The sequence below is a fragment of the Triturus cristatus genome, chromosome 4_1 (genome assembly GCF_964204655.1).
Source record: "Triturus cristatus chromosome 4_1, aTriCri1.1, whole genome shotgun sequence".
NCBI lineage: Eukaryota > Metazoa > Chordata > Amphibia > Caudata > Salamandridae > Triturus > Triturus cristatus.
The window spans coordinates 1,054,294,259-1,054,316,714 of NC_140585.1; positions in this window are offsets into that span (position 1 = coordinate 1,054,294,259).

Genomic DNA, 22,456 nt, shown 5'->3' on the forward strand with positions numbered 1-22,456 from the left:
ATAAAAGCAAAATACGCACCAAAAGCACGACGTCTAGCATAGCGACACATTGGGAGGAATCACGACACCAAATTGCCCAACTGAAATTCCAAATCATCGAAGAAGTACCAAAACACACAGATCGCGATAATTCAAAGTACCTTTTACAAAGAGAGGCATTCTGGATTAAGAAGCTCAAAACTCTTACTCCGCACGGACTCAATGATAAATTTGAGATGGCTTGCTTTCTCTAAAATAACACTCATATCTGATACTCGTACTCCACTTTGGGATCCCGACTCAACTTGAAAGCACTTACACCTATAATGCATTCAACCCACGATTAGTTCCTACCTGACATTACACACACGCGTACTCTCACACACATTTGCATCTTTTGTCTGAATCCCCACAAATATAGAACTTGATCTTTGTTTACGATGATGTTTTGTATCAAATTGTTGATGTTGCTATTGATTATATAATTTATATGACCTGTATCATCTAATTATGTTTTGAACTTATATATTGTTGCCGAAATTTATTATGGAATTCACGTTCAGACGACTACGCACTTACACCATTTTATGAAGCCAGGTAATTTATACTCTGGCGGTCACACAATCTGACAACTTTACCCATCAAACTCCATTATTTACAATTATATTCATCAACATCACTTGTTTAGGTTTTATTTACTTTTTCATAACTTTATTGACAAACGACTCGCGCGCATCGAGCGCGCTCATTGCGCCTTTATCCTACCCCGGAAATTATTTGAATCATTTAAGATGGTTCTATTTTCATTTAATTTCTTAATTGGATTACACACATACTTTACAAAAGACTATTTAGATTTTGTAGACTCGTATCGATGTTACAGGCAACACTTGAGTCTTTTTTCAAGACTATGTTTCCTCATAATCTTTTCTTAGTTTCTATGTCCACACTCGCAGCGTGATTATAAACTCGCCTGAAATTGACGAGCAACAAACCTCGACCGAGAGCGCTCGTGGAAACATACCTTGCAACGAATCTTTTTCCGAATCGGTAAGCACATTCTTTTATATGGCCCCACTTCTATGGGCTTCTACTAACAGATTTGACTAGAATATAAGGTTTTGTCCTTTATTTTCAGATCGGTAACACTCAGCCTCAGTAACGGTTTTCACCGCCACCTGAACTAACGTTATCAAGGTGAGCTCCGCTTTTAGCATTTAGCGTATTCAGACATAATGCCTCACACAGCGCAGTTAATACTCAGTCTTTATTTTTGCAGACTTTTTTTTTTTCGCTGCAACATGAAAATCGTGTAAAATGACACAATTGATCAGGTACGACATCGGGGTTCCTTGCATTATTTACTACCACCAATCAATAGAGAGATCAGTTCTTCTTACACTTCTCATTCTTTTGAACTCTTTCCATAGAGTATGAACATGTAACACATGCGAACTACCCAAAGGTACCGTATACCTCATTTAAGTTTAAAATACGACTTTTTGTTCACGCAACGTGCAGATTCTGATATATACTCTCCTTTCTTCTCCAACAGTTTACCCCTGACGAAGGGACCACAAATGTCCCGAAATGCATTGGGTGTTTGGAACGTTATTTAATTTGTTACTTGCGTCTATCACTGTACAAATGTACACATATTGAATGATCATGTATATTGTGGAAACTCATATGAAAAAATTGAATATGATTATTGTTTATTTGATGTGAAATGAATTAAATGCTTGAAACAACTTTACAGCTGTGCATATTACAGTCCTAGTTAATTTCATACTAGGCCACCCCCCTTTTATTCATATCACGTGCCACGCAAGCATAAGGCAATATTGCACGCCTACCGTTAAAATCTCAGTCTATCTTCCAAAATAACGAGTGCGCCCACCACCCATTTTGTCCTTTTTCATATTGAACATAAAGGCAAGAGCTTTATCATTCTGTGTAGTGTGTGTTATATTCTGATTGGGAAGTATGGTACAGTGGTGTGGTTTGACTTTAAAGGGGTTATCTAAGTTAATAAAACTACCACACTAATAACGCCATTGTCTGTACTTCCTCAAACTGCAAACAGCAACATGTTTCACACTAAATGTTTTTCTTGCTTGTTTGCTTTTTGGTGCACAAGAGAAGAGACATCACCCACAATACTGCCAAACAGAAGGCCTGTGTAGTCACATGTAAGTCCTCCAATCACTTCCGTTTGTGCAGCTTGGTGCAGCTGCCAACTAAGAGCTTTAAGAAGAGGGCCCCAAAGTAAGTTGTTGCCAAGAAAATTGCAGTGTGAAGAAGCAACTTTCCACGCATGGCGTGTCATTCAGAAACTTTTTCGGCAAACTGCTGCATCTCCCTACGGGGAGCAAGCTGGGAGCAATACTTCTGAATCAACAGCACCACCCCAACCTAAGCCAGGACCATGTCTGTCAGTGAGGCAGCCACTGCAATCATGTCGACACCCACAAGCAGTGAAGTTGAATTGGATTTGTCCCTTTCGCGAAGTAGTACACAATCATTTCAGGAAACAGAGCAAAGTGGACAGCAGCAGCCAGCAATAGTACATTTTCCTGTTAGAGCAGAGCAGGAGGTTGGGCATCCTTCAGAGCAAGAAGCTCCTCTTTTAGAATCATTGGCTCCCAGATTTCCAGCTAGGAAAAAAAAGGACAGTATTCCATCTTCTTCAAGCACCATGTCTGGTGATGATGATGATAGGGACATGGAGTGGACCCCGACAGAGTCCAGAAGACAACAGAAGAGGCAAGGGAAAATTAAAGTTCCTGAAGGCCTTATGCTTATGGAAGGGGAAGATGAGGAGGATGACGATGACAAGGCAGTTACTGTGGAAGGTGACACAGAGTGGTCTGACATTGCTATTCAGTCTGCTCTGAGGGATGTGGCACAGTTGGCACTGCCACCAGCTCTCATATTTGCAAAGCCCCAGCTGGGTCCTACACCAGCTCCTACCTCAGGAGAAGCAGAGAGGCAATCAACAGCTCTTCCACTATCTCCTGTTCTTCTTCAGACATTGGCAGTGGCACAGTAAAAAGGCACTTCTCTCCAGTGTGGGCCTTTTTTTTACAGTTAGTAAAGAGGGGGAGCATATTGCATTATGCAGCATTTGGCACACAAATGTTCATCAAGGTAAGTCTGGTACAATTATGGTACTGGAGGCCAAACGACCCATATGAAAAGACACCAAACAATCTAGTGGGAGGAGCACCTTAAAAAATTGCTGAATGTGGTCGTGATGGTGAGCATCAGCTGCAAGTCCAATCAAGGTGGAGGGTGATGATGAGAAAGAAGAGGGTGACATCTTCACACAAAGCAGCTCTGTCCCCAGCAGTGCACCAGCATAATCACCCACCAATAGTGACTTCACAATGGCACAAGACTCTGAGGGGCATATGTACAAGCCCCTGTCGCCACGGGAACGTCACTGTTTGTGATGTTTCCGTGGCAATAAGGGCTTTGCCTTATTTACAAGGCAGCGTCAAGCCACTTAATGTGGCTTAACACAGCCTTGTAAATAAGGCCCCCTTTCATGCTATGCTTAGCGTGAAAGGGGTGGGCTGTGGGTATAGCGGTTAGTGTTCCACCACAACACTTATTGATTTTGACACTGCCAACTAGTTACATGGGCAGCGTAAATAGGAGGCAGCGCTAGAATTAAGACCAGGGAAAACCTGGTCTTGAGTTGGCGAAATGAGGAGAAATGGTTTATTTCTCCTGGTTTTTGTTTTTTTCTGCCTTGTGCAGCACACATGGAAAAAGCAAAACTCCTTGGATTGTTTATGTACAGGAAGGTGACCCTTCCTTCACATAAACAATCTTTAAAAAACATTACGTTTTGTGACTTCCATGTGTGTGGCATTAAGCAGCACACATAAAAGTGACAAAATGGCATTTCAAGATTGTTTATGTGGAGGAAGGGGTACCTTCCTGCACATAACAATCTTCCCCTGCATGCAGACACCCTTGCACGATGGCGCAAGGGTGCCTGCATTGGCACTACACTGCTAAGTGCAGTGCCAGCGCAGGGGGAATGGCAAGGCTGCACCATATCCTTGTAAATATGGTGCAGCATTCCATTTCTGAAGTGGCGGAGTGAGGCGTTAAGCCATGACAGCTAATGCTTCACTCCTCCACTTCCTTGTACATATGCACCCGAGTGAGATGGAGATACCACATCAATCAGTTGCTGCCCCAACATGACGCACATTGAGTCTACCACCACCATCTACTTCTCAAAAGACACCTGTGTCAGTGGCACCAGCAAAGAAGAAAATCCAGGCATGTTTAGGTAGGAGGGGACCTACAAGTGGAGCCATCCAACCACACGTTTCTACAATGGGAAGCTGACAAAAATATTAGCACTGGATCTCCTCCCTTGTTATTTTGTTGAAGGAGTAGGATTCTTGGAATTTGTGGCAGTCATCTGCCCGAAATGGAAGATACAAAGTAGGATCTATATTGCCAGAGTTGCTGTTCCAGCGCTGCATCGCGATGAACTGCAGTTGTTTGGACAAGCCTTGCAGCAAAGTTTTGTTCACACCATCCACCTGACGACAGACATGTTGACCAGTTGTCAGGTGTCTGATTACATGTGCATCACTGGGATAAAGCAAAAGATATCTGCAGGTATAAGCCCTGAAGAAGGTTTTAAGAGCAGTCAGCATCATGCAACAGTGACCATTTTTCTCCATGGAGAAATCACATACAGCTGTAAACATCTTGGAGGAATTTAACATCAAGGTTTGTGAATCGCTGCAACCCAGACGTCTCAGAATTAGATTTGTTGCCATGGACAATGGCAGTAACATAGTCAAGGCCATGCCAGACAGAGGATATTTCAGGGTCCTATGTTTGGTCCATTGCATCAACCTGGTGGTGCAAGACTTCCTCAAAAAACATAAGACATAGTCAGCAACAGACTGACCACCTGCAGAAGGATCTGCACTCATGTCAGCCATTCTTTTAAAGCCCGAAAGCAGTTGTAGATTATTCATTGTAATGATAGAGCACCAGTTAAAGCCCTGACCCAGGAAGTACCAAAATGTTGGAACTCTACCTGTTACATGTTGCAACATCTGTTTGAGCAGTACAAACAGATCAATTACTATGTCATTTTAAGAAAAGTGGGATGTTCCATCAAAACTATTTGGTTGGGGGAAAAGGGAAAATGATCATTGCCCGAGATGTGGGCAGGGCCCTGCAGATCTGGCCCATATGTTTTTGATTGCAGTAAGCTAAATCCCTGAAAAAAGGGATAGGAAACTTTATGCATAAGGTGTTAAGACAGGATGTGTCTATTTCGCCAACTATGATTCTGCTAGGTTTCGATGAGAAAGCACAACTAGAACCGACACAGGTATATTTTTGATTTATGGTAACGACGGTAGCCCGATTGCTGATCAAGCTTGGTATGCCAGAATGCTCCATATATATAACTGGCACTGGTTAAATGTAAAGGATGGAGGGCGGGGAGAAGGAGCAGGAAAATCTGGGGGCCTTTGATGAACTAGGTCCGATGTATAAAGTTTCTCTGTTTTCTCCAAATTTTTGCTATAACAGAGTATGAAATGTTTAATTAATATTGTGCAGGTTTAAACTACTTTCTTTTCTCTCTTTGTTTTTCTATATAAGAAGAATAACATTGTTATGTGGATATATGGCCGTTTGTAATATTGATATTTGTATCTGTATAGATCCATTTCTCTATGTAACCACTCCTTTTTCTGGGAAATAATAAAAAAAAAGAGGAGGGAAAGCAATCGGGAAGCTATGACCATGGATGTGGACAAATGGGGCCTAGTCAAATGCCTGACACAGATGCTACTCCCTTATGAGGCTTTCACACAGCACGTTAGCAAAGAGGACAGTAAAATGGGCCAGGCTATCCCGTTGTTGCATCTCCTACAGGACCAGGTAAAGAAGGTGTATGAAATATTCGCCGCCGCAGGTGTGAATGAAAACACAGAAGCACATGCCTAGGTTGAGAGCTTAATCCTTCGCTTGGCTTGTAATACAAGGCTGCAACATGACTTCATCATGTCCAAAGAGTACATCTGTGCCACACTACTTGATCCAGGGTACCAAAGATTCTGACCACTTCATTCCTTCTTCTGAAGGGGATGTTTCCAAATAAAAAAGATGGATTCTAGAGCAAGCCAGAGACCTGCAAGAAGGACATCTGTAACTTAGAGTATCACCCCACAGGTCTGTGGTGCCACATTCAAATTCCAGAGATGGTAGTCTTGTCTCACAGCAGCCAACAATACCATCAACCAGAACACTGATAACAATAGCAACGGAAGAACCAGACCCAACCTCTGCATTGTATTGGTTTCAATTGGAAGAGCTCTAGTCCAGTGCAGAGGCGATGGTAAAACAGGTTGAGCAAGTGGCAGCACCAAGGACCATCCACAGGATGTTCCAGCAGTATATGTAGGATCCAAAAGAGGTCTATGTGGATCAAAATACATTGATATATTGTATGGGTAGATGCACCAATGGCCAGAGCACAGCAGACCAGCAATAAAGTATCTGGTTTATCCTGTAGCCAGTGTGTAGACGCTGAGCATGTGTTCAGAGCAGCTGGTGCAGTTGTTACAGTGAGAAGGACCAGTCTCTCACCTTAAAACGTGGAGAGATTGACTATGATCAAAATTAACCAACAATCCATACCACACAATTACACCATTCCTGAAACAGCACAGGAGGGGGATGATTGGTCAGAAATGTAATCAAGTGTGTTAGCTGATCAACTTCTAGGAGAACAAACTGAGTTTTAGGACAAACTCTGCTTTCCGGGCTAAGTATGTCAGTACCCATGTAGAACCTTTTAATTATTTCTCGCTACATTTTTATCTTTGCAAAAGTTGCTAGTGGAACATTATTATTTTTGTGTTGGATTTGTGCTGCCCCACCATTTTTTAGTCACATATATTGCCGAATTGCAGTTGGACCATTGTGCATTGAAGAAGCCTCCAAAATTCCTTCATGACATTGGAGACAATGCCTGCCCCCCTCGCATGCCTATTGCCTATCCCTTTTTACATTATTTAGCACTAGCAGGTCTGCCCCAGAAGATCGTTGATTTACAAGAGTTCCTGCCAATACCAAATTCCAATGTGTTGCCTGCATCAAAGATCAATACCTAATACCTAAACTACCCGAGCTTGGATTGGAAGAGGTAGCTACAACTATTTCAATGGTGAGTGACTGATTGTGTGAGTGATGATGATGATTGATGATTCATCAAGTGGTTGCTGACAGTGAAGGAGGGTGTGTGTTGCACTGTAATGTGGGAACTATCTTGCAGTGATGATTCCTTTGCAACATCTGGACCTGAGTGATGGGTGATAATTTTTTCCTTGGAAGTGATTGACATTTACAAACTTACCTAGCGAAAATTAATTAACCTGTATGATCCACTCCTATGATCCTTCTGTTTTTTTCATCATCTAGGATGGCTGCCCCAGACATTAGTTTGATTTACAAGACAGCCAAATTCAAATCTGTTGCTTTCATCAAAGGGGAGATAGTGTACCTACCACCGTGCTTAGATTGGAACAGGTAACCATTGCACTAATGAGCAATCTGATTATCGAGTTATTGGGAGTGTTGATTTTTGTGGCAGCTGACAGTGAGGGCCAGTGTGTTGGACTGTAATTTGGGAGCTTTCTTAAAATGATTGATTTGCAATATTTAGGGCCTGAGTCATGGGTAATCTTTTTACCTTACCTTACCTTCTTCGATACTACAGCAGTACACTACACATCTATCTTGGGTCATGATAACTGGTCTGGGATGGAGCTACTCTGAGCCAGGAGGAGGATGGAAGAACTCAGGGTGGGAGCTGCTTGACTACCCACTCAACAGCTAGAAGCAAGAAGTTATTGACTTCAGTTCAAAAGTTAACCAAGAGTTTGAGGCCTAGTACTAAGCTATGTAGAATGGAGAGAGGCATGTTTTGTTAAATGCTGCTCTGTGTGTGTGTGTTGGACTTGTGGCAACAGTTAGACTCTGAGTCCCCCTCTAGTCTTTTTTCTCCGCATCTGAGTCTTCTTGATATACTCCGTATGTAGCTTTGCTTCCTTCTGTCCTTCTCCTTAACTCTAAAATACAGTTTGTTTTACAATCTGCAGGTCTTCTAAATCTAGTCTCCTGCACGAACGTAAGATGAAAGATGAGCTCAGCACTCCTGCTTACCTAACGGACCAGTTCAGATAGGCACCCAAGAGGGATGGACATTCCTGAGGAGAATGCAGATGCACCACCTAATTTTGCAATAGAGTATCATTTTTATTTTAACAATCATATTTGGAGAACTGGGTGGGTGGGTTTAATTCACTCTCAACTTAGAAGATGCGCCACTTAGATATCTGGTAAGTTGGGTCTCGGGGTCAGAAACACTGTTTGAATGCATTTAACTGTACACTGTCATACTCATTCCTTTGTTTCCTTCCACAACAGATTGATGGTGAATTATATGCTGCTCACGGTCCAGATTAATGTTGTTCTTGTGTAGTGTTTGTCTTTGTCAAACCTTTCCCCAAATCTCCTCTCCTATTGTCAGGAGAAACATGAGAGTTGCTGGGCTGGACTCGCAACTAGTACATACCTCGAGTAGATACTCTATTCATTCCTTCTACTTATAAAAACCCGCCCCTTTCCCGTGCTCCTGCACCTCGTTATTGTGGTAATGTATGCATGAGGTGCATTAGTAAATAGGAACAGTTTTTGTTTCATTAGAGTATTATTTGCTGCGAATTGTTTTTGGGAAGGTTGGGGGATGTGTAATATTTTCTTTGTATTCCTTGCCTTTGCATCGCTTTTTTAGGATGCGTTATTGTTCACTGTGATATGCGCTCACTTAGGAGGATGCGTTACTGTAGAACTTAGCTTTGAGCGCTCGCATTGTTTGGTAGTCTTCCGATGCTCTCTGTGTGATTCCCTGTGCGCTCGCACTGCCTGTCAAAGACGTGACGGAGCGTGCAAGCGCAGAGGGTGTTTACGAGAGAACGCTTGGGTGCGGTTTACTATTTAAACCGCACCCAGCATTCTGGAAGGCGCTTTGCCACCTGTGAGGATCGCGCTGGAGGTGTCCCGGAATCACGCTTACCTGATCATCGGAGCAGGCCGCTTCAGCGTTCAATCTTCAACGGGAGGGGTCACGGTCATCAATCTTTAGCTGAAACCTGCAGAACAGACAAGAAAAAGGAGATAAGTTCTTTTAGTTTGTTGATTTCAAGGCGCCCAACGCAAGAAAGGTCACTGCAGTGAAATACAACTAAAGAAAAATTTTGGAACCTTTTAGAATAAAGGGACATCGTGATTAGAACTTGTACGCGGAAATTACAAGGTTTTCCTTTGTTAGCTAACGTATATTTCTGTCATTGAGATCATAGTGAAATGTTTGCAGTGTTTGCTAAATCTGGTTATTTAAGCAGATGAAAGTTCTCTGGGACAGTAGAACCGAAATACTTCAAGCAGAGCCAGTATATGAGTGAGTACACGAGGGGAAGGGATTAATTTCCTTATATGTATATGTATATGTATATGAATATCTTAATATGTATATGTATATGAATATGTGAAGCTTGATGTTCTGAAAGATTTATGTGTTTTATTGTCAACAGAAAATTCCAACCCAGATTAAAAGCACGCAGGAACTACGAATCTCATCAGTCAAATATCCAAAAGAAAATACTAGGACGTAGGCCAGACAAGAGTTGATCGCAGGTAGGCATTTAATAGCATGAGTAACGACAAGCATTCTGGTAACCTCTGTCTCTGTAGATGCTTTAGATAGGAAGATCTGTTTAGTGTACTGAGCAGTTCTGCATTGTATTTTACAGGTCGTCAACTGAAAAAACGTCAACACGTCCAGTATCCGGCCCTCCTCCCAAACAGCTAGTTTACATCTTGTAGTAATTAAACCTCATACAAGTAATAAATTAGTTATTAGAGAAGTTGGTTCCTTGCGTCCCTGCAAAACCCTACTACGTCTCCGAAAACGCCTCAAGGTAAGGGACGACGTAGTACCTTGACAGAAGGCAAAGCCCGCGTAGACTGTTTTGCCCGGACGCAATGGACCCAAACGCTCAAGTGTTCTTACTGGACATAGCAACCATGTTAAATGATTTAAAAACAGAAAATGCAGCTTTACGCAGAGACATTTCCGTTTTACAAAGTGCTGTACAACAGAAACCTTTGCTAAAACCAGCGACTTTTCAGAAAACCTTTTCTGATTCAGCCTCTTCTTCCTCTAGTACCCCAACGCAAATTCAAGTGGTCACTCCGGTTCCTATTCCTCTAGCACAACCCGAGAGATTCTATGGAGATAGCAATAAATTTGCTATCTTTATGAATCAATGCCATTTACATTTCATAGCCAAGGCAACAGCCTTTCCCGATGACTCATCAAAGGTTGCCTTTGTCTTATCATATTTAGGAGGAGATGCTGCCCTTTGGTCTGTTCCTCTGGTAGAGAGTAATGACCCAGTGTTGTATAATTTCAAGAATTTCGAATGTGCAATGAAGAATATTTTTGCAAAACACGTGTTTGTTCAGTCTGCGGACAATGAACTCTTAAATTTAAAACAAGGGTCTTCAGATTTGCTTCATTACATATCAGTATTCAATAGATTGGTACTAGAAGCAAGGTGGCCAGAAGAGAAACAAGTCTCCCTCTTTTATAGAGGTTTAAAGGAAGACTTAAAGGACATGGTAACACAAATTTTGGAACCTCCTGAGGATATTCACGAATTCATAGATTTAGTGGTAAAATTAAATCATAGGTTGTCAGAACGAAGAGGTGAAAGAGGGCAATCGGATCACAAGTTGATTTTGTTTAAGGACAAACCAAATGCAACAAAGGACATCCCTGCTAAACTAGAGGCCACAGAACCTACGCAGATAGGCACAATTCGAGGCCCTCTTTCTAGAGAAGAAAAAGAAAAGAGGAGGAGATTAAATCAATGTCTATATTGTGGCAAAAGTGGACATTTCGTTAAAGAATGTCCTAATCGTCCCAATAAAGCAAGGGTAAAAGGTTCCAAAGTGGCTCTAGCACAAGTACAGCCGGAAATCTAGAACACTCGATAAAAGACGAGGTCACTTTGTCGAGTGATTATTCTTGTTTGGCCTCTTCTATACCACCAATGGGATGTCGTCATCTTTGTATTAGGTTAGGTTAACAGCTTTATCCCATTCAGATTGTTCTTGGGATATTGATGCCCTAATAGATTCCGGAGCTACTGGAAACTTTATAGACACACGTTTTTTGTCTAAACTAGGCTATAAAACCGAATTCAAGACTCAACCAGAAATTGTGAGAGCCGTAGACGGGAAAGAGCTCTCGCCCGGACCTATTTTAAAACAGACTGAATTATTAGACATGAGGTGTTCCCCTTTACATAGAGAAAAAATCACCTTTGATGTCATAGATGCACCACAGTTCCAGTTAATCCTGGGAATTCCATGGCTGATTCTTCACAATCCTGTAATAGATTGGGTATTCAAAATTATCACCTTTAAATCAGCTCAGTGTCATGATCTGTGTTTCTCAGAAAACTGTGTTGAAAACGTGGTACAAGGCTTTGATTTTGTTAACAAGTCATCTAGCATTTTACTCCTAGAAGGAGTCCCGTCTGAATATTCCGACCTCACTGATGTTTTTGACAAGAAAAAGCTTTGTCCGTTAGGCAATTGCGATGGTCCTTATTTTTTAATGATTATAATTTTGTAATCACGTACCGTCCAGGAAAAGAAAATCAGAAAGCGGATGCTTTATCCCGCATTGGGGAAAAGGAAACTGAGCACGAGATTGTTGTAAAACCTGTGATACCAACAACCTGTTTTCAGGCTAGTATTTTTGCATGTGATTTAGTTGCAGATATAAGGAAGGTACTAGAATCAAAACATTTGAATCAATGGAAGAAAGACTATCCTTCAGCCCAGGAATGAGACAAACTGTTGTATATTCATGATCAACTTCTGGTACCTTCCCCTGATGTTCAACAATCTGTAATGAGGTTACATCATGAAACTCTGTTAACAGCTCACCCAGGAATTGCTAAGACCTATGAGCTTATCAAGAGAACATTTTGGTGGCCTTCCATGTTCAAGGACATACAAACTTTTGTTGAGACATGCAGTGTGTGCTGTCAAAATAAGAGTTCACATCAAGCACCAAGTGGTCTATTAAGACCTTTACCAATTCCGCCCCAACCCTGGCATACTATTTCTTTGGATTTTGTGGTAGAACTTCCTCCAACTAAGAAGGGGTACTCTATCATTTTAACAGTAGTTGACCAGTTGTCTCGAATGGCTCATTTAATTCCATTAAAGAAATTACCGTCTGCTATGGAGTTAGCACAAGTGCTTATGTCTAACGTAATTCGACTGCATGGAATTCCTTCGGTGGTTATTTCCGATAGGGGGTCCCAATTTATCTCTCACGTTTGGCAGAAGTTGAGTGAGTTCTTGAACATGGAAGTGCAATTATCCTCCAGTTATCACCCTCAAACGGATGGGTTAACTGAACGCACAAATCAAACCATAGAACAACTCCTTCGTTGTACTATAAGTTCTTTTGACGATGACTGGTCGACCTTGTTATGTGCTCTAGAATTTGCTTATAATAATGAAGAACATTCATCTCTTCAAATGTCACCATTTTTCTGTAATTACGGGTTCCATCCCAAATGTATTCCTGATGATGTAACAATGTCTGACTCAGTACCATCAATTCATGACTATGTAACTAAATTAACCTTCATTCATTCACAAGCTCAGTATCATTTAGCAAGAGCTAAAGAAAGTCAAAAAGAAGCAGCAGATAAACATCGAACTGTTCAACCCTTGTATTCCGAAGGAGATAAAGTATGGTTGAATACCAGAAACTTGAGACTTAAGGGAAATAAAAAATTCAACCCAAGATTTATTGGTCCTTTTAGTGTGGAAAAAGTACTAAATCCAGTCTGTGTTCGTTTAACACTCCCGTCCACATATCGCTGTCATCCAGTTTTTCATGCCTCTCTGATCAAACCATTTCATCCTGATACTCGTATTCTTCGACCTTCCCCTCCACTTATTGTTGAAGGTCATCCTGAATTTGAGGTCAAGACAATTTTAGACTCAAAGAGGGTTCGAGGAAAACTGTTTTATCTGATTGACTGTAAAGGTTATGGTCCGGAAGAACGAACTTGGGAGCCACTCACTCATCTTAAGAACACTCTGAAAGAGGCCAAAGCGTTTCATAGAAGGTGTCCCAATAAACCGAAACCGATTGCACATGTTTTAGGGGGGCTCTTGAGAGGGGAGTACTGTCAGGAGAAACATGAGAGTTGCTGGGCTGGACTCGCAACTAGTACATACCTCGAGTAGATACTCCATTCCTTCCTTCTACTTATAAACTCCCCGCCCCTTTCCCGTGCTCCTGCACCTCGTTATTGCGGTAATGTATGCATGAGGTGCATTAGTAAATAGGAACAGTTTTTGTTTCATTAGAGTATTATTTGCTGTGAATTGTTTTTGGGAAGGTTGGGGGATGTGTAATATTTTCTTTGTATTCCTTGCCTTTGCATCGCTTTTTTAGGAGGCGTTATTGTTCACTGTGATATATGCCCTCACTTAGGAGGATGCGTTACTGTAGAACTTAGCTTTGAGCGCTCGCATTGTTTGGTAGTCTTCCGATGCTCTCTGTGTGATTCCCTGTGCGCTCGCACTGCCTGTCAAAGACGTGACGGAGCGTGCAAGCGCAGAGGGTGTTTACGAGAGAACGCTTGGGTGCGGTTTTCTATTTAAACCGCACCCAGCATTCTGGAAGGCGCTTTGCCTTTCGCTTGCCACCTGTGAGGATCGCGCTGGAGGTGTCCCGGAATCACGCTTACCTGATCATCGGAGCAGGCCGCTTCAGCGTTCAATCTTCAACGGGAGGGGTCACGGTCATCAATCTTCAGCTGAAACCTGCAGAACAGACAAGAAAAAGGAGATAAGTTCTTTTAGTTTGTTGATTTCAAGGCGCCCAACGCAAGAAAGGTCACTGCAGTGAAATACAACTAAAGACAATTTTTGGAACCTTTTAGAATAAAGGGACATCGTGATTAGAACTTGTACGCTGAAATTACAAGGTTTTCCTTTGTTAGCTAACGTATATTTATGTCATTGAGATCATAGGGAAATGTTTGCAGTGTTTGCTAAATCTGGTTATTTAAGCAGATGAAAGTTCGCTGGGACAGTAGAACCGAAATACTTCAAGCAGTGCCAGTATATGAGTGAGTACACGAGGGGAAGGGATTCATTTCCTTATATGTATATGTATATGTATATGACTATCTTAATATGTATATGTATATGAATATGTGAAGCTTGATGTTCTGAAAGATTTATGTGTTTTATTGTCAACAGAAAATTCCAACCCAGATTAAAAGCACGCAGGAACTACGAATCTCACCAGTCAAATATCCAAAAGAAAATACTAGGACGTAGGCCAGACAAGAGTTGATCGCAGGTAGGCATTTAATAGCATGAGTAACGACAAGCATTCTGGTAACCTCTGTCTCTGTAGATGCTTTAGATAGGGAGATCTGTTTAGTATACTGAGCAGTTCTGCATTGTATTTTACAGGTCGTCAACTGAAAAAACGTCAACACGTCCAGTATCCGGCCCTCCTCCCAAACAGCTAGTTTACATCTTGTAGTAATTAAACCTCATACAAGTAATAAATTAGTTATTAGGGAAGTTGGTTCCTTGCGTCCCTGCAAAACCCTACTACGTCTCCGAAAACGCCTCAAGGTAAGGGACGACGTAGTACCTTGACACCTATCTATTCATTAAACTCCTAACCCTCTTCCTCCATGATGTGTGATTTATTGAGGTGTAGCTTTATTTATAGCATCAATGAATCACACACTTGGTGAGACGGATGTGGGGAAGCAACAGCAACTTACTGCATAATCTTTTAAGCAATAGCTACACTGGCTCCATATACCCACCCGCGAATGAAAAGGGATCCATATTTTAGATATAGAACAAAGAATATCAGTCGTCATTGTCATTTAGGCCTTGTGTTACATAACCATAAACGACTAAACTAAGCTTTTCCGCTCCAGACTTTTGAGTCCATTTTTATGACACGAGGATTTTGTAACTCAGTTACTACTAGCTCTCCATTAGCCAGATTGTTTTTTGTTATTTTTTCACTATCAGGAATGCTTGTCATCAATGTGTAGTACTCTGTTGTCAATTCTTTGTAAAGCTTTGATATAACCCACTAAGTCTTTTTATTTCCATTTAGTTGCCTACGATGGGTAATCATTCTGATCAATCCTACAGTTGGAGCTCACCTGGGTGGAACTGGAAGTGGGACCTCATTTGTGAAGTTGTGATGCCTTCCCTGTTATTGCTTCATCTATATTCAGTTATGACTACTATGGAGTGAAGTGAACTAAATAACTTAGTAAGTAAGTAACTAACTGATACCATCATTTGTCTAGGTTGTTGAAGACAATATAGGTCATTTCAGCATCCCCCCAATGGTCAAAATAGTTAGAGAGGTATAACTCTATAACTAAGTGGTGCAATCTCCCTTACAAGCACATAAAGAGGCTCGATGAAAACTGGAGGCAGCAGTGCAAAGTAAAAGTAAAACAAACTACTTCATTCATACATTTAGATGAACTATAGTTTCCCCTTCATTTTATTTTATAAAGATACCCATCCTCTCCACCCACACAACATGCCTACCCCTCTCCCCAAACAAACTGAACTGACACAAGCCCAAGGTCCCAAATGTCTAAGCAAAGTCAAACCTAGTCCCAAACCCCTTAAGCCACAAGTCCCTCCAACCAAAACCAAAAATGTTAAATATGGCTATGAGAGGGCATTATGGATATCAGTTTAGTGCTGGTCCAGGCTCTGCTCCATCGTGGTGAGCCGGCTCCTGCTGCCGTGTCCAGCTGCTGCAGAATGCGGCACAGCAATGATCTGTTGTCAGTGTGGGAGGGGTGGCAGCCGATGGGTGGCGGAGGCAGTTGTGCCGATGGGGTGGCTGGAGGCTGAGGAGGACCGGCTGCACCTGGGCCCGACAGAGAGGCAGTTATTTCCTTCTCCTTATCTTCCAGGACCACCATCTGCCAGTACTCCAGCCTGTGCAGCTGCAGACAGGCCGCTATCTCCTTCCTGGTGGGGTCTATGGGTGGTCCAGCAGAAGTACCTATATTGGGAAAAACAAAAAAGACAAAATGTAAATAATGTTTTGTGCAAACAGTTGTTTTAATTTAGTGGGTGCCACAGTAGCAGTACATTGCTGTTCCACTAGGGCCATTGGAATTTGATGAGCTTATGATTAAGAGTGTCACCAGGCCAATTTTGTTTTACTCACACATGCCTTGAAAGCATTGACAGTGTGGTAGGAGAGTATTAGAGCATTTTAACACCAGATTAAAAAAGAGTGATTTCATTTTTTATTCTTCTATAGCTTTTCCACGTAAGTATAAATAAAAAGACACTTTGAGTGGAAAAATAAATTACCTCTCATTAATGAGTACAGCATTATGAACTATGTAGTACAAGTTTGTGTTGTGCTAAAATAATTGCTCATGCTCATTGCTAGCCAGCGTGTCGGGTATCTTGCTACTGTCTGCAGCTGGGGCAGCTGCAGTTGGCAATTATATACTTTTAATATCCAATGGCCCTGCTCTTCTCCAAATGCAAATACTACATCACAAACCTCACGTATGAAATGTAGGCATCATTCTGTTTGCCAGAAGTAGATGTTGGGGAAAATTATGGACTGTACTACAGGAAAGGAATGGCCTATATATAATGTATTTGGCAAGTTCATCACATTATATCACATACACCAAACTTGACACCAAATCATGCACTTAATTCTGCTTTACTCACTAGCCTCTCCCACCACCATATATTATTTCCAACAAATTCATGTGCTGGTCATTTAGTAAGGAAATTAAACTAGACTTATTCTACTGCAGGGTAGGGTAGAAGTATTAGGTAGGTAGGGTAGAGCTTGAAATAGAATAGATGGGTCACTACACTGATCATCGATTCACCATCTTTGGCTTTTTCAGTCACTGTACTAGTTGATGGAAGTTGAATGGGAAAAATCTTAACAGGTGTAAAATGAATCGGTTATAAGAAACCATGAAATATATTCTTGAATCATTTCACTTCACATGGTTATAAAATCAAATGTGGCACATGCCAATGGATTTTCCAATTTTTTGTAGGCTAGGATGGAAAAACTTAGGAAAAAATAAATAAATAAAGCAGTGAAGTGTGACTGAGTGGGGGCAGGCAAACATACCTTGTGTGTTCGGTTTGCAATGCATTTAAAACATTTTAAATTATGCATTAACTGAAGCAGACGCACATTGCTCAACCAACACTGCAGTCACATGAAGTCACAAATTGAACCATACTACACTTCGGTCATAGGTGGCAAATCACCAAGGGGGGGTGATGAATGATGGGTGGGATACATCTTGTTCAATTAACAAATACAGTAAGTAAAGGGAGTAGAGCAAAAAATAAAAAAATGGCCTCCTATTGTAGTGTAATTCCTATTTCCCTTATAGGCTCTGCACATTGGAATAATATACACGATAGTTGTGGCATAGGACTGAGGTCAGTATGCCTCTATCGAGTACATTAAACTTAATTACTTTGTGTGCTAGCTGACTCAGAGGCCACTAGAAACTCCTTGAATAAACAAGAAGGAAGTAGTTTCTGGCAACCGCATAAACATGACAACTTTGTTTCCCTTAGAATCGGAACATGGCTCAGAATCGTGGAAACAACAGATAACAGTTTCACTCAGTCAATCGTGCATGCTTAGTTTCTTCAGAGTTACACAGAAATAGATAAATGGGCGTTTCAATAAAAGGATTTATTGAACAGTCTTGTTTCTCGTGTAAGAGATATGAGCTGTTACAATCGCAAGACAGTATACGAGATATAATACGTACAGTGTAAGCAGTAAGAACAAATAATACTGCAACAGCATTGTCTTCTAGCTATGACATATATACACATACATAAATAACATAGGCTATAAAGTGGATACTCGTTTTATGCTTCGAAATAGTTCTAACCCAGTGTACCTAACCTAAGTTTAGTACAAGGTAAGAAGTAGGTGCCGTATTCTATAGTATGGTAAGCTATAGTTTTGCATATGCCAAGAGTCCCTCTAGGTTCTAGTCAGCTCCATACCTTAGAATGAGAGAGATGGGAATCTCTTTCCGGGTCTCAAACTCTAATACCCCGCGAAGGGAGTCAGAACACTGGAAGCTGGATTCTCTGCGAGCAGGGATGACAGCATCTGGTCAGTACATCAGGCGGGTACTCAAATTCTTCCGAACTTGTCGTGGCGAGCCATATCGAGCTGTGCAGCCGAGTAGAGGTTTGCCATGGTACGGGAAGGTATATTTATACCTGGAAGGTGCTTAGGAATGTTAGCATTGACGTAAAGTCCGGCAGAGGAAGACGTCATGAATGAACCCCTAAGGAATAGTAGTTTAAGCATAATAGATGAGTTCTTGGAGAAATCAATAATCCTAGCTAGGGAAAGTCCCAATGGCTTAAGGGTCTGGTTTCTAAGAACTCGTTGTGACGTGGGGATGGACGGATGTAGGTGACCATGCCTGTATTTGGATAGCATGGCCAATGCCTAACTAAGGACTGGGATTCTATGCCTAAATAAGGACAATACGAATTGTGCCTATATAAGGACATGATTTAGGAAAACCTATGTACGGACATCTAAATCGAAACACAACACTACAGATAGCTTTGAGAACCCTACATCAACAAAGTGAGCAAAGTAGGTGAGCAGCATGTCACTCTCCATGAGAAGAGCTGCCTTAATTATTCATCAAAACATTCCAAATATTCATTCACCCATAGCCATCATGATTAAGCTTTACTTTCTCTCATCCAGTCTTTCATCAAATTTTCCAATCCATTATCCATCCATTCAATATCCACCCTTTCTTCCACTCATCATTTTGCCCATCCATCCCTTTATTCCACCCCACACTCTTTCACCCACTCACCCTTTCACTCATAAACCATTCTCCTTTATGTGAGCTTTTGGTGAGTTCCAGATAGAAGAGGCCATAATAACTCAACCACCACTGCAGCTGGTAAAGATAGGGGGTTCCCGGTCATAAATTGATGATACCCCGGTACTAGCTAGTGAGTATAATCGACAATAAGCAAAATGTTATATGACTTACCATTACCCATCCCTTCTGCTGCTTTTCCTCATCCCAATGATTCGCCTCCTGCAGTGGCACTGGAGCCGGCGTCACAGGTGGTCTGTGTGGCTAGAATAAAACATTATACATATTTTAGATGCCAGATACCCCACCTTTAATGTTTTTCAACAATAAAATAGAACCACAATACATCACCACAGTTCCATTAGTACTGCAGTGTCATCTAACAAAAATATAATTCTGGGCATTTGTTTGGTTCACACAATGCTAAGCAAGCCAGGCGTGGAATAATGGTCAATGAAAGATATAAGCTGTTGGTTTGCAAATGCAATGGTAGTGGGACCTCATACTTTTTTTAGCCATGCTACAATGTCATGGAAAACTGCTGGTATACTGTATAAATGAAAATTAATATGACAGCCCACAACATTGGGAAGGTGGGCGATGAGTACATGGCCACTCTCTCATGAACTTAACTGTTAGAGTATGAGCAGGAAAAAGAAAGCCTTCTCAACAAATATACATGGTGAATATTATTTATAATACTAGCTTACATGCGTCTGCAATCTTCACGGTAGACAGTAGAGTACCAAAAAATTAGTTTTTCTTAGTCTTACTCTTGCGGTACCACAAGATATATAGGAGAGAGGGAAAGATTACCAACAAAGCAGAAGATACCTTAGTGAACTAGAGACCGGAAAAAGGCAGCTACCAAAAAAGAAAAACAAATACTATAAGAAAAAAATATATGATGCAGGGATAAGAGAAATGGAACACAAATTGAATCCAATGTGCTTTGCATGAGTGGGTTTGTATCTCGTCCTTGTCACCACATGGAAGGAAAGGGTGTCAGGGAAACTTTAGTTCTCACCATCAACATTAGTTCTCACCAGCAACGTCAGTTTCCAGGCAGCAACTCCCATCCTAGAACCCAGCACTAACATTACAATATAGCCCAAGATTCTGCCCTAAACCTACAAAAATCATAACAAAACCCAACTTTGGGGAAATAACAAGTAAGTATTAGTTCTTACTGGGGTTAGCAGAGCTCTCGACAGCGGCGCTAGTGGTTGGCGCCTCCTGACCAGCTTGTCCCAGACCCTTAGCAATGTGCCTCTGCTTTACCTTGGGTGCTGATGTAAGAAATGAATAAGATTAAAAAAAAGAACAGAACAGAATAGTGGTTTAGTTAATCTCTACAAAATTATTATGACAGGTAAACACAGTCATATAATTGTACTTCTCTTAAACAGGTCACCTATAGTACTAGTTTCGAGTCTATCGACTTTCGTTGATTTGCCCACTCTAATCCTAAAATCCCTATTCCAAACTTCCTTAACAAAAACTACATTTGTAAGTAATGCATTACAGTGAACGATCTTTGATTCTATTCTAATTTCTCAATCTCATGTTCTAACCCCTTGATGTACCAACTCAGTCTCCCCTTTTTGCACTACATAGATGCATACTTCACATCGCTGCTAGCTTGGGACTGTACGAGCTACATAAACCAAGTCATAGAGAGAAAGCTAAATCACTGCTATTACTGATTGCCTTCTACCAGCATGGAGGGGAGGTGGTGCTGCATAAAAAAACAGTGCTATCCCTAGCTCCCCACTAAAGATCACCTAGAGTTGCACACCTAAGCGGCAGCACCGCCCACAAGGAAAACATCCCTCTTACATGGCATGGATGGGGTAAAGAAGTAAAAGAAAGGTAAAGGAAAGAAGAAAGAAATAAGGAAGTAAGGGGAAAAATAAATAAACACAAAAAAAAGTAACAAAAAACACTATTTTCTTTCTCCAAAAAAGGTAAAGTACATGAACACAAAGACACACAATAATATAAGAAATAAAAATGAGGGGTAGATAAGTTTTAAAGGGGGAGGATTAAATAGATTAAAGAGGGATTAAGATATAGGTCCAGAACCATAACAGAGAGCAGAAAAATAAGATGGCCGCATCTATGCAGACCGCGTGATACCATTTGCTCGTAATTTGGAACATGAGGACGCACATGAGAACTGTATGGTTCTATTCACACACGATCTGGAATGCAAGATTACATTTTGCATTCCCATAGCAACGTGAACGGTCGTGCCACCAAACTCCACATGCAAGCAGAACTCCACGTACACAGTGAGTTTCTTTCAACTTCACGGAGTTTCGCATAGCACAACTCTACAAACTCCACCTGGGCCTAATGATTAACATTTAATTGACACACACCTAAGATTTCTGTTCCTCACTAGGCCTGTTCAGGTCACCATGTGGAAATAAAAATTAATTTGATATTCTAAAGATAACATTTATACCTTCAAATAAGGGCAGGATCTAAGGGTTAAATGTACGACTGCTTCATTTTGCGAGTTCAAAACTGCTCATTTTTTTGACTCGCAATTGGAAATCGCTAAATGCGGTGTACTAATGTGTCTCAGACACATTTAGCGATTCCTAATGGGGTCGCAATTGACCTACCTTATCAATATTACTAAGAAAGGTCTCAATTTGCAACCCATGGGGAATCGCTAAAAACACAGTGATGGTGGGCCTGCTAGGGACAGCAGGACACCATATCCGTGTGAGCTTTTAAATAAAGTCATTTTTTTTATTCAATGCAGCACGTTTTCCTTTAAGGAAAATGGTATGCATTTCATAAAGAAAAAATGAAATGTTTCATTTTCATTTTTTAGGAGTAGGCAGTGGTCCGTGGAACCACTGCCTGACAGTAAGAAAATATTTTCACAACCATTCACGAAGGACCTTTTCCCATTTGCGACTGGCTTACCACCTAGTTGTAGTAGGTGGTAAACTGAGAATGTTTTGAGACCGCATTTATACATCCTCGTGCGACTTGCTATTAGGAAGGGACACCCTTGGCACGCACCTTCCTATTACTGACTAACAAACCCTATTTTGCGAGTCGGTAATAGGTTACCGACTCACAAAATAGGTCCAGTGCATGTCAAAAGGTTATTTAGCAGTTGCAGATGGCCCGATTCTCCATTTGCGACCACTTAAACCTTTTATACATGTGGCCCCAAATTTTCAGAAATTACAAAAAGATCAAAGGGGCATATTATCAAGCCAGGCGATACAATTATCGCTGCTTTAGCGGCAGAAAACTGCCGCTAAAACGGCGATAATGGGCTTGATAATATGCTCTATGGAATTCCAATTGAAGCCCATGTTAGATGTGAAGGACGTAATATGCCCCAAAGT